This window comes from Cricetulus griseus, chromosome 2, assembly GCF_003668045.3.
Source record: "Cricetulus griseus strain 17A/GY chromosome 2, alternate assembly CriGri-PICRH-1.0, whole genome shotgun sequence".
Taxonomy (NCBI): Eukaryota; Metazoa; Chordata; class Mammalia; order Rodentia; family Cricetidae; genus Cricetulus; species Cricetulus griseus.
Genome location: NC_048595.1, coordinates 218,464,813 through 218,477,452, shown reverse-complemented (window position 1 = coordinate 218,477,452; position 12,640 = coordinate 218,464,813). Strand labels below are relative to the sequence as shown.

The following is a 12,640-nucleotide window of genomic DNA, read 5'->3' as shown; positions in this document are numbered from 1 at the left end:
AACAAAGAAAGCAATTCAAAGAATCAATATAACAAAAGAGTTGATTCTTTGAGAAAATCAGCAAGATAGACAAATCTTTATCCAAGCTAACAAAAAGGCAGAGAGAGAGAACATGCAAATTAAAAAAAATCAGAAATGAAAAGGGGGACATAACAACATACACCGAGGAAATCCAGGGAATCTTCAGGTCATACTTTGAAAACCTGTACTCCACAAAATTGGAAAATTTAAAAGAAAGTGACAATTTTCTGGACAGATATCACTTACCAAAATTGAATTAAGTACAGATAAGCATTTTAAGCAGACCTATATTCCCTAAGGAAATAGAAACAGTCATTAAAAGTCTCCCAAACAAAAAAAGTCCATGACCAGATGGCTTTAGTGCAGAATTCTACCTGAAATTTAAAGACAAGTTAAGACCAATACTCCTCAAATTGTTCCACAAAATAGAAGCAGAAGGTTCATTGCCAAACTCTTTTTATGAGGCTGCAATTACCTTGGTACCCAAGCCACACAGAGACACAGCTAAGAAAGAGAAGTAAAGAACAATATCTTTAATGAACATTGATTCAAAAATACTCAATAAAATACTGGCAAATCGAATCCAAGAACAAATCAGCAAAACCATCCACCATGATCAAGTAGGCGTCATTCTCTGGATGCAGGGTTGTTTCAACATTCAAAAAAATCTATCAATGAAATCCACCATATAAACAAACTGATGAAGAAAAACCACATGATCATCTCACTAGATACTGGAAAAGCCTTTCCAACACCCCTTCATGATAACAGACCTGGAGAGATCATGGATAACCAGAACATGCCTGAACAATGAGAAAACAATATACAGTAAACCAACGGCCAACATCAACCTAAATGGAGAGAAACTCAACATGATTTCTATAAAATCAAGATCAAGACCAGACACACTCTCCATATCTGAATATTGTACTTGAAGTGCTTACTATAGCAATAAGATAACAAAAGTGGATCAAAGGGATATCAATTGGAAAGGAAGAAATTAAACTTTCACAGTTTGCAGATGATTTGATAGTTTACATACGTCACCCAAAACACTCTACAGGGAACTCCTACAGCAAAGTTGCAGGATACAAGATTAAATAAAAAAAAAATCATCAGTCCTACAATGTAAAGATGATAAGAGGGCTGAGAAAGAAATCAGAGAAACGTCACCCTTTACAATAGCCACAAACAACATGAAATATCTTGGGGTATCACTAACCAAAAAAGTGAAAGTCCTGTATAGCAATAACTTTGACTCTTTAAAAAAAGAAATTAGTGAAGAAACCAGAAAATGGAAAGATATCCCATGATCTTGGATAGGTAGGATCAACATAGGAAAAATGGCAATCTTGCCAAAAGCAATCTACAGATTCAATGCAATCCCCATCAAAATACCAGAACAATTCTTCACAGACCTTGAAAGAACAATACTCAAATTTATATGGAGAAACAAAAGACCCAGGATAGCCAAAACAACCCTGTACAATAAGGGAAATTCCAGAGGCATCACTATCCCTCACTTCAAGTTCTATTATAGAGCTATAGTCCTAAAAACAGCTTGGTATTGCAACAAAAACAGACAGGTAGATCAATAGAATCATATTGAAAACCTTGATATTAACTCACATACTTAAAAACACCTGATTTTGACAAAGAAGCTAAAGTTATACAATGGAATAAAGAAAGCATCTTCAACAAATGGTTCTGGCATAACTGAATGCTGGCATGTAGAAGACTGCAGATAGAACCATGTCTATCACCACATAGAAAATTTAAGTGCAAGTGGATAAAAGACTGAAACATAAATCCAGCCACACTGAAACTTCTAGAAGAGAAAGTGGGAGATACCCTTCAGTGAATTTGTACGGGTAACCTCTTCCTGAACATTATAACTGTAGCACAAACACTGAGATCAACAATAAATGGGACCTCCTGAAACTGAGAAGCTTCTGTTAGGCAAAAAAACACAGTCAGCAAGACAAAATGGCAGCCCACAGAATGGGAAAATATATTCACCAACCCCCACATTCGACAGAGGGCTGATCTCCAAAATTCACTAAGAATTCAAGAAGTGGGGTACAGAACTAAATAAAGAATTCTCAATAGAGGAATCTAAAATCTCTGACAGACACATAAGATAGTGTTCAACATCCTTAGCCATCAGGGAAATGCAAATCAAAACAACTCTGAGATACCATGTTACTCCCATCAGAATAGCTAAAATCAAAAACACCAATGATAACTTATGCTGGAGAGTATGTGGAGAAAGGGGAACACTCCTCCACTGCTGGTGGGACTGCCAACTTGTACAACCACTTTGGAAATCATTATGGCTCTTCCTCAGGAAAATGGGAATGAGTCTCCCACAAGATCCAGCAATTCCACTCTTAGGCATATACCCCAAAGAAGCACATTCATACAACAAGGATGTCTGTTCAACTATGTTCATAGCAGCATTATTTTTAATAGTCAGAACCTGCAAGAATCCTAGATGACCCTCTACTGAAGAATGGATACAGAAAATGTGGTACATTTACACAATGGAGTGCTACTCAGTGGGAAAAAAAAGAATCATGGAATTTGAAGGCAAATAGATTGAACTAGAAGAAACCATTATGAGCAAGGTATCCCAGTCACAAAAAGACAAAGATGGTTTCTACTCAATGCATATATGGATTGTAGACATGCAGCAAAGGATTACCAGTTTACAATCCACACCACCAGAGAAGCTAGGAAACAAGGAGGACTCTAAGATAGAAATACATGGTCCCCTGGAGAAGGGGAAAGGGACAAGATCTCCTGAGCAAATTGGGAACATGGGGGTTGGGGGAAGGGAACTAGGAGAATGAGAAGAGGAGAAGAGGATGGGTGAGGAGGAAAAAAGTTAGCAGGAAGGTTGTGTAGGGGGAAGAATAAAGGAAAACAAAATTAGAGACACCATCAGAGAGGGAGCCATTTTAGGGTTAAAGAGAAATCAGTCACTTGGGAAATGTCCATACATCTACAAGGATGACACCAACTAACCATCTAAACAACAGTGGAGAGGCTACCTTAAATGCCCTCCCCTGATAATGAGATTAAGGACCAACTGAAATGCCATCCTAGAGCCTTCATCCAACAGCTAAGGAAGTAGAAGCAGATACCCACAACTAAACACTGAACTGAACTGGAATCCAGTTGCAGAACAGGAAGAGCGATGAGCTAAGTGATCAAGACCAGGCTGGCGAAACCCAAAGAAACAGCTGAGCTGATTAAGGGGGTTTCTTTGTCCCCAGACTGATCACTGGGAAACCAGAATGGAACTGATCGAGACCCCATGAATATGAGTGTCAGTGAGGAGTCCTCAGAAATCTATGGGGCCTCTTCTAGTTGATCAGTACTTATCCCTAGCATAGGAATAGACTTTGGGAGCCAATTTCACATAGATACTCTCTCAGCCTAGACACACAGGGGAGGGCATAGACCCTATTGCAAAGGATATGACAGACTTAAAGTCCCCCGCATGGAAGGCTCACCTTCCCTGGGGAACAGAAATGGTATGGGATAGGGAGGGTGTTAGTGGGGGAAAGGGGAGGAGGGAGGGAGTAGGAACTGGGACTGACATGTAAAACAATCGTGTTTCTAATTTAAATAAATGAAATGGAGAAGATAGGGGGTGGAGTCAAGAACAGCATAACAAACAGTAGTCAAGAGTTTATACCCAGTTCAGAAGACAGAGACAGAAGATTCAGTTTGTCATAGGCTTCTGAAACCTCAAAGCCTACCTCCAATATCACATTTACTTCAACGAGGTGATATCTTTTAATCCTTGTCAAACAATTTTGCTGGCTGGGGAGCAACATTCAAACACATGAGCCTGTGGTCACCATTCTCATCCAAACCACACCTTGAACTGAGCCTTTAAAAGCATTGTCATTTTCTATTTTCCTGTGTATTCAATACTCTCCTGATGCTATCATTTATATATAAATATAGATTGTTCTTAGGCTGACAGTATCTGCCTCATCCTTTCTCTGCCTCCTCCTTAGACCTACATGATGTATCACTGTCACTCTTTCTTATTTTCATGCATATTAGCTTTTTGTTACTCTCTTAGGCACTTGAGGAATATTTCATATATTATTTTGTTCTCTCCGTTCCTCATAAGTTCCTTTTAGTTTCTCACTCACCAATTTGAAACTAGCAACTTTCTTTTTTTAATATAGTGGTGAATATTTGCATCACATTAATATTTATCACTTTTTAAACCCCAAGTTTGAAGGGACCCTTTTGCCATTGTTGTTTCCTTAATGTTAAAATCAGAACACCATATGTAGCCATACATGGCATTGTAGAATATCATGGGTTCTTTAAAAGTCTAGGATATAGAAGGTATTAGATTAATGTTTCTTCACAATAAGAGATAACAACATTCTATAAATTATATAACATTCTATAAATGTTCCGTTTATCCAATGTAGATACCCTTCGAGGTCACTGTCCCCAGGGTATGTCCTAGTGGCATAGGGGAGCATAGTGCCCTCCCCCGTGATGTACAGTCCTTTTCCACGATGTTGTTTATGAAGCTTGGCTTTGATTCTGTGCCTGTATATTCCTATGATTTTATAGAGTCCTGTGGATGGTGACTGAGGAGACAACCATTGCAGGAAACAAAAATCTGAGGTGCTAAGGGTTTCAGTGTTCCATTTTTGGGAATCTAAAGTTTGTGCTTCTTTTTGAAAAAAATAATGTTCTGTTTATAACAAAAACAGATCTTTTCAATGAAAAACAAAGTCTTTAAGAACTGTAGATTTTTATTTCCAAAAAATTCTCAACAAATTTGTAAGAATTATCAATTCTTCTCAAATTGTCTTTCCTATGTGGTCCAACAAAGAAATGATAATCCTATGAAGGACTAAAGTAGCTGGGAACAGCAGCTAGGCTCAGGCAAGGGTAAGCTATACTGGGTATGCCTGAAACCTATAAGTATAAAAGAATTAGAATCATTAAGTCAGGTTAAATCAGTATCTTAAATATTTATCTCCTCTTTACATAGTTCATTACCACTGTCACAGCAAAGGCTTTTGTAATTTCTTACCTGTAATGTTTCAATTATCATTTTATAATGTGCCCGAAGTTAATATTTCTATAACTCATCCTTTCTTCACACATTCATCAATTAATCTGTTATAGTAAGTTTGACTAAGTCCCTCTCTGGTTCAGTATCATTTATTTGCTTTATGGCACCTCCATCGTAATGTCCATAACTTCCCAACCTCACAAAGTGCTTGCTGTGTTACCTGATTTTTCTGCATTCTCAATGCAATTATTGGATCCTACAGCACTTCAGCTTTCAGGGAGAGATCTCAGGACATGTTCTAGCTGCTCAACTTCCCTCTAGACTTGTTTAATCTCCTTTAATGTAGTTTTTGCATGTAATGCTGAGTGTTACATCTCAGCCTCAAATACCTTATGTATAAAAGTGCTACAAAAATAAAGTGTGACATGCAGTTGCTTCTATTTTGCCTCTCCTGTGTTCTGATTTTGATGAGACCTTAACCAGGGACCCCAACACACTGAACATTGACACTGAATATAAACGCAGGTCCTGATGCATAGTATCAGACAATCTTAATCCTGGAATAATCTTATAGCCCCTGTTGTATCATTTTTATTTAATGATTATGATGATGAGCTTAAATATATAAATTTCATTCTTTTACCTAATCATCCATGCGGCAATATTTTCATTCTTCCTTTAATATAAAAATATGTTTAAGGGTTACTTACATACACTGAGTATATTACCTCACACCCATGCCAACTGCTGTCCCTCCCAAGTATACTTTACGCTGTTAATGAGAAACAATTTTTTTCTTATATTGCAATCTAGTTTTATCACAATTTTGAATGTTACTTTTAGGAAACAAATTGTTGTACTTGAAGTCTGTGGAATAATCCTTTTGTACACTGTGAAGATGTTTTGCTCTCATTGGTTTAATAAAGAGCCAACTGGTCAATAGCTAGGTAGAGAGAGAGGATAGGCAGGAGAGCCATATATAGAGAGAATGATGGGAAGAAGAAGAGTGAGCGTCACAAAGAAGGCACAGAGGAAGGAGGAGATGGACATGCCATGATAAAAAAAAAAGATACCAACATGAGGTAGAGTGTACATAAGAAATATGGGTTAAGCTGAAAGAGCTAATAAGTAACAAGCCTAAGCTATTGGCTGAGCATATGTAATTAATTAATCTCTGTGTGGTTATTTTGGACCAGGCTAGTAGCACTGAAAAACCTGTTACATTTGAGAGCTTTGCTAGTTTATAATGGAGACTGCTAGTTAACATTTTATTTTCTCTTCCTAAAAAAGTCTTTGATTAAGTATTTAACATTATTAATTTAAGCTTTATAATATTCAACCATTTGAAAAATATGTTTGGATATATGTATTGAGTTATATATCTTATACTATATCTTTTAAAGATGAGACTGCATCATGGTTTTCAGATAAAATTTGAGGATAATGAAAGTAACTAATCAATTGTAGAAATATACATTTGCTTACCCATTAAAAGCAAGAAATCTTCCTCTTTTACTTTATTTACTATTGTTTACTGAAATTATCAACCATTGGATTAGAATTGTTGAGAAATTTGAAATATCTAGGTATTTGGAATTAGATATGAAAAGTCCTCCTGGTCTTTTTATAGGGACATTATTTGAAAACAGTTTCCATTACTGTATAAAAATACTCCACAAGACAATAATTCTGTAGGTGATTACTTTAGACTCATCAATTCATCTGTTTAAAGTCTAGCACTAATAAGGTCTGAACAATCAATTTTGTCCCACATTGATCCTTTTGATGTAGTTGATTTCTACTTAATGTCTTAGGTAATTTTTTTGCAAATGTATACTTTAGACTATGAGATGGACTTAGCTAAATGACTGATCAATTAAAACCTGTCACAGTTATTCAAAATTTAACCTACATTATTTCCAAAATACCTTTTTATTAATATTAATAATCTAATAATAATATGTAATTTTTATAGCAGTCAGCTCTCCCACATGAGTATTGGAATTCTAATAATTAAATCAGCAGTCATTTTCAACAACACTGTTAGGGTGGATAAAATAAATGCTTTGTTTATTTAAAATTGATGTAAATTCTTTCTTAAAATACATAAAATCACTAAGCCATCCTTTGATACTAATAATGTTAAAATATCTTTTTTGACAATTATTAATACTGCACATTTCTATTATTTCATCATATTATTTTTACAACAGATTATTATTTTCTCCTTTCAAATTTTGCATTTGCATTAGTCAGATCTATAGTGTAAACAAAATAATTGCTAACTGCATGGATTTGTTGTAGATTTTTATAGGTTAAGTTTACCAGCTAAGAAGTAGAAACCACATTTACCTGGTACATTTCACAATAATATGATTTATGAGCATCAATAAGTAATTACAAGACTAAGGAGATACCTTTGATGGTACAGTCTTTGTTTTGTAATCATATGCCCTCCAGTTTGATCCCAGATCCCATCTGAAAACAAATGGGCATCCTGATGAGTACTTGTAATACAAGTACTCAAGCCGTAACAACCAGCAGACCAATCAACACAAAGCAAGCCCTACAAGCCTGGAGGCACACCAATCCTGAGCCTGTGTGTACCACTAGACACTCCCCTTATGCTGCCCTATAAGATCTCTGTGCCATGGCTTCGAGGCATGTTTTTTAGCCATCTGCCATGGTGGATGGATGAAAGGCCTGAGCTAACATGGGGCTAGCTCATTAAACAACTGCAATAAAACCTCTTGCTGTTTGCATCAAGCTTTTACCTCCACATGGTGATTGGGGTGGCCATGGTCCTGGGCCAAGATTCTGGGGGCCAGAGCCTCCAGGGTCTTTCAGTTCCAGATGGATAAGTTGGCAACAATTGGCAGGCATGGAAGCAGGAAAAGGAATCTGTGAGCTAATATCTTAAGCTATAAGTATAGAATAGAGAACGTTTACTAGAACTGGGGTAAGACTTTAAACTCTGAAAGCCTAGATACCTACTTCCTCCAGTAAGGTCTCATTTTCTAAGCCTATGCAAGAGCCCCACTATCTATGAACCAAGTATACAAACACCTGTGGGAAGATTTCTCATTTAAAGCACTGAAATCTAACTCCATACCTCATATCCTTAATGCTCATATCAGAATATAAAATTAACTTGGTTCAATTTCCAATACCCCTATAGTCTTTCCCAGTCTTAATACTGCTTCGAAATTCAAAATCTAATGACTCTTCTGAGACTCAAAGTTATGTCTTAATTTTAATACTCCGCAAATCCAAAATGCAAATCATATCCAATTAATGACACACTATGTACAAAGTGGGTAATGACATCATAGTAAGGAAATACTGGACCAAAGCAAGACCATAAGCAAGCAAGAAAAACATTAATTCCTGTACTCCATAAATCTGGGACTTCAGTTTCAAATGTCTTAGAAGACTATCACTGTAGATTTTCTTTCTGTGATATAGACTTCTTTGTCAGACTGTTCCCACTTGTATGTGTACAGCTCTCTTTAGCAGATATCTCCTAGCCTTAGTATCTCCAACATTTTGCCTTCTCCACTGCAAACAAGGTTTCATATTCACAGTTCTGTCAGGTGGCCTGTCACAGCCTTGTGGGTCTGATGGTCTTTATGCCATGATATACTCTTGACACATACTGCCTGGCATTCTGAAACCTCAAAGGAAGAATCAATCAGTGATCCTTCACTACTGCAATCTTCATGCCTTTAGAGACAACAGCTGACAACGCTGCCAAATTCAGCTCCTAGCTCAGGATGGACCCTGGCAGCACTAGCTGCAGCAATTCAGTGGCATTCCTTAGAGTTGAAAGCATAGTTGGGTGGGGCCTTGCTCTGAGAGCACCCTGTCCTTTATTCTGGTCCAGAGGAGGCTTCTCCTTAATGACAGTCATCTCCATAACAATGACAGCATCTCATCCAGTAAAACCTGAAGGCTGCATTGTAAAGCTACCCCCAATCCCCCCAACCCACCCCCAATTTTTCTCTCCAAACTGTATGTTTTAAATTTTTTTTCTGCCCCAAAGTTCTAACATCTTTCACATCCCCCCCCCAAAAAAAAAACACATTGCCAGGTTCTTCACAGCAATATCCCATTCCTCTCACCAATTTATCTTTTAACTTTGAAATAATATTTTTTTCATGCCCCACACAACTAGAATTGTTAAGGACCAACTGATTCTGTTTTCTTCCTTTTCCTCCTTTAACATAATGCTAGTCTCTAATTGTGTCCCAAGCTGAAGGCTAACTTAATTTTTGAGACTTTTTCTCCCTCTGCAACCTGGTGATTTACGCATAAATAATCTCCATTGTTTCATGTTAGGTGTTAATCCCAATGATTCAGAATAAAACCACTACCACAGTTTAAAGCCCAATTTGAAGCAAGCTTTAATTAAATACTGGCCAGGTGGATGGGATCCAGCCAGGTCCATACCCAGTTTCCTGGCAAATGACCCAGAATCATAGTTTGGAAAGATTTAAGTAGTAAAACTCATAATTCACTGCATTTCCCATCATGTCCAATCAGGGGCAAGCATATATCCTGATGTACCTCCCTCCTGTGAAACTCCTGCACATATGGGATCAAGCAGATCTGTACAAATGGGTCAAACCAACTTGTTTACTGGGATTAAAAGAATGTGGTTCATTAAACAATAACCTCCAGCATATCAGGAACTGTCTGTCCTTGGGCAAGGGGCTTGCAGATCAGAGGCACTTTTGTTTCATGGATCTCTTAGGAATAGTAATTAAATCTTAAAATGTAACTTTATCTTACACAAAGTGTTTCATGGTATGTTTGGTAACTATCTGATCATAAACATATAACAAGTACCTTTCCAAAGATCACAAAAATAACTAAAAGATTCCATTTTTGTAATCACTCAATCATCTGCTATAAAGAGGTTACTCTGACTTTAGTCTGTGCTGCTTCATTCTCCTGCCATGGAGACTGAAAGTTTGCCATAAATAATTTTTTACTGTGTAACATCTGAGCATTTTGACATCATAACAGAATCCTAGAAATTTCACTAAGGTAAAAAGCATTTGGATTTTGGTTGGATTTATTTCTTATCCTCTGATGTCCATATGCTTTATCAACAAGTTTAAGGTGTGGGATACATCTTGCTTATTTGGGCAAGTCAGCATGCTGTCAATGCAGTAGAACCATTTAACATTTTGTGGAAGCAGGACAAAATCATGATCCCTTGAACCTATGTTATACCACAAAGTAGTAATATACTCTTGAGATAATAAAGCAAAAGGTATACTTCTGGTTTGATCTTTGGACTAGAAAAGTGGTTGAATGCTGCAAACAGAAATTAAATGACAACTCTCTTAACAGGAGCTTGGAAGACAGTACTGCTGAGACCAATGCATACAATGGAGAGAGACCCATTAAAGAGGGTATGTTAGCAGCTGGGCTGTAGGCCATTCTTGTGATGTTGTTATTGAAAGACCCCCAGAGGCTCAGGCCCCCAGGATCTCAACCCAGTACCTCGGAGACCCAAATCACCAGGAAGAGGCAAAAGCTTGATGCAAACAGCAAGAGGTTTTATTGCAGTTGGTTAACAAGCTAACCCCATGTTAGCTCCGGGCTTTCATCCATCCACCATGGCGGATAGCTGGGAAAGACTCTGAGAAGCCACAGGACAAAGATTTTATAGGGCAGTGTAAGGGGTGTGTCTAGGGGTATGCACAGACTCAGGATTGGTGTGCCTCCAGGCTTGGAGGACTTGCCCTGTGTTTATTGGCCAACTGGTTTTTATGGTCCCTAGGCCCTCCCAGGTCAGTTGCTATGCTCTGTACTGAAGGAACCGGCTTCCTTTTGGCAGCCATAACAGCCGAACACGTGCTTGCCATAAACCTGCCTTGGTCACGTAGAGGTCAGATGCCTGTCTTGTGACAAGGAACCTTAGTCACTTAGAGGTCAGATGCCTGTCTTGTGACAAGGAACCAATCAGAAGTTAGCTGGTGGCGCTATGCTTTACGACCCTGGGTGTGCTTTACGGACAAGCGCACGACAATGACGTAGAGAGCATAGCAACCACCCTGGGAGGGCCTATGAGCCATAACAACCAGTTGACCAATCAACACAGGGCAAGCCCTCCAAGCCTGGAGGCACACCAATCGTGAGCCTGTGCGTACCCCTAGACACTCCCCTTACGCTGCCCTATAAGATCTTTTGGGAGACCCAAGGAGCCGTCTTTTTTTAGCCGTCTGCCATGGCGGGTGGGTGAAAGACCCGAGCTAACATGGGGTTAGCTCGTAAAACTACAATAAAGCCTCATGCAGTTTGCATCAAGCTTTCGCCTCCATTCTGTGTTTGGGGTGGCCGCCGTCCTGGACTAAGATTCTGGAAGCCTCAGCTTTCTGAGGGTCTAACAGTACTTCATTGCTGTATACTTGTCCATAAAGCACACACAGAGCCATAAAGCACAACACCACCAGCTAACTTCTGATTGGTTCCTTGCCACAAGGCAGGGATCTGACCTCCTAAAGACCAAGGCAAGGTCAGCCAAGCACATGTTAGGCTGTTATGACTGCCAAAATGGGCAGCTGGTCCCTTTATTATGATATGCTGTGTGAAGGGGATTTTGGTGGATTCCATGGCAGGTGAGAGCCCAACACACCATGCACAAAGAACTTATGTGGGAAGTTTTATTGAGGGAAGGGAAGGGAAGGGAGAGGTCACAGGAGAGAGGGAGAGGGAGGGAGGGAAGTTGAGAGAGAGAGAGAGAGAGAGAGAGAGAGAGAGAGAGAGAGAGAGATCTGCTTGCCTCTTCAGAGGAAAGAGAGACTGCATGAACAGAGATTCTCTTGAAGAAGGCACTTTTGTGCTTGCAACAGAGCCATGGTTCCTGCTTACAGAGCCAGGGTACTGTTTGCCATAAGTGGAGGGGTGACACACTCTTTGAGTCACTCTATCATTTTCATGAAGATATTTTTAAGGGCATTCTTTTCTGCTTCATTTGCATTTTGATGTTCAGGTCTTGCTGGTATAGGGTTCCTAGACTCCAGTAGTGTATTATTTTGTCTGTTGTTGAGTGTGTTTTTATATTGTATTCTTCCGATCCTTTATTCTGGTGGGTGTAGGAGTCTCATCCTCTCCTGGTGGGTATGGGACCAAGGTTCCCTTCTGGTAGGTGCAAACAGATCCAATACTCTGATGTCTTTCCTCTTCCCATGGATGGAGGTAGGAATGCTACCAGGGTCTTTGCAGTCTCTGGGTGTTTTGAATTCTACTTAATTGGGATCTGCTGTGAGCAGTCCCCGAACCTCAGGTGTCCCCGAGCAGGGCAGAGGAAGACAGGCTGGAAACAGCCCCAAGTCTACCTAGTCCGGTGGATGGAGGCAGGACTGGTACAGGGGACTTGAAAGTCTCCAGGTGTGTTGAATTGAGATCCCCCATGAGCAGTGCCCTGCCATTGGGCAATTTCTTAATTCAGTCAAAATATATTAATACACATATACTGTATTATATGTGCCCCCAAACTGCCCAAAGTTATGACCATATTGAAGAATTTCATTTACCAGTATCCTT

General features: G+C 39.0%; 1 non-coding gene across 1 annotated transcript; it reads left to right on the top strand.

The window, feature by feature from the left end:
• The first annotated feature begins 4,475 nt into the window (after positions 1–4,475).
• On the top strand, positions 4,476–4,679 carry LOC113831530. Its single transcript, XR_003483116.1, has one exon. It is a non-coding gene; the product is annotated as a small nucleolar RNA SNORA73 family (small nucleolar RNA).
• The last annotated feature ends 7,961 nt before the right edge of the window (positions 4,680–12,640 follow it).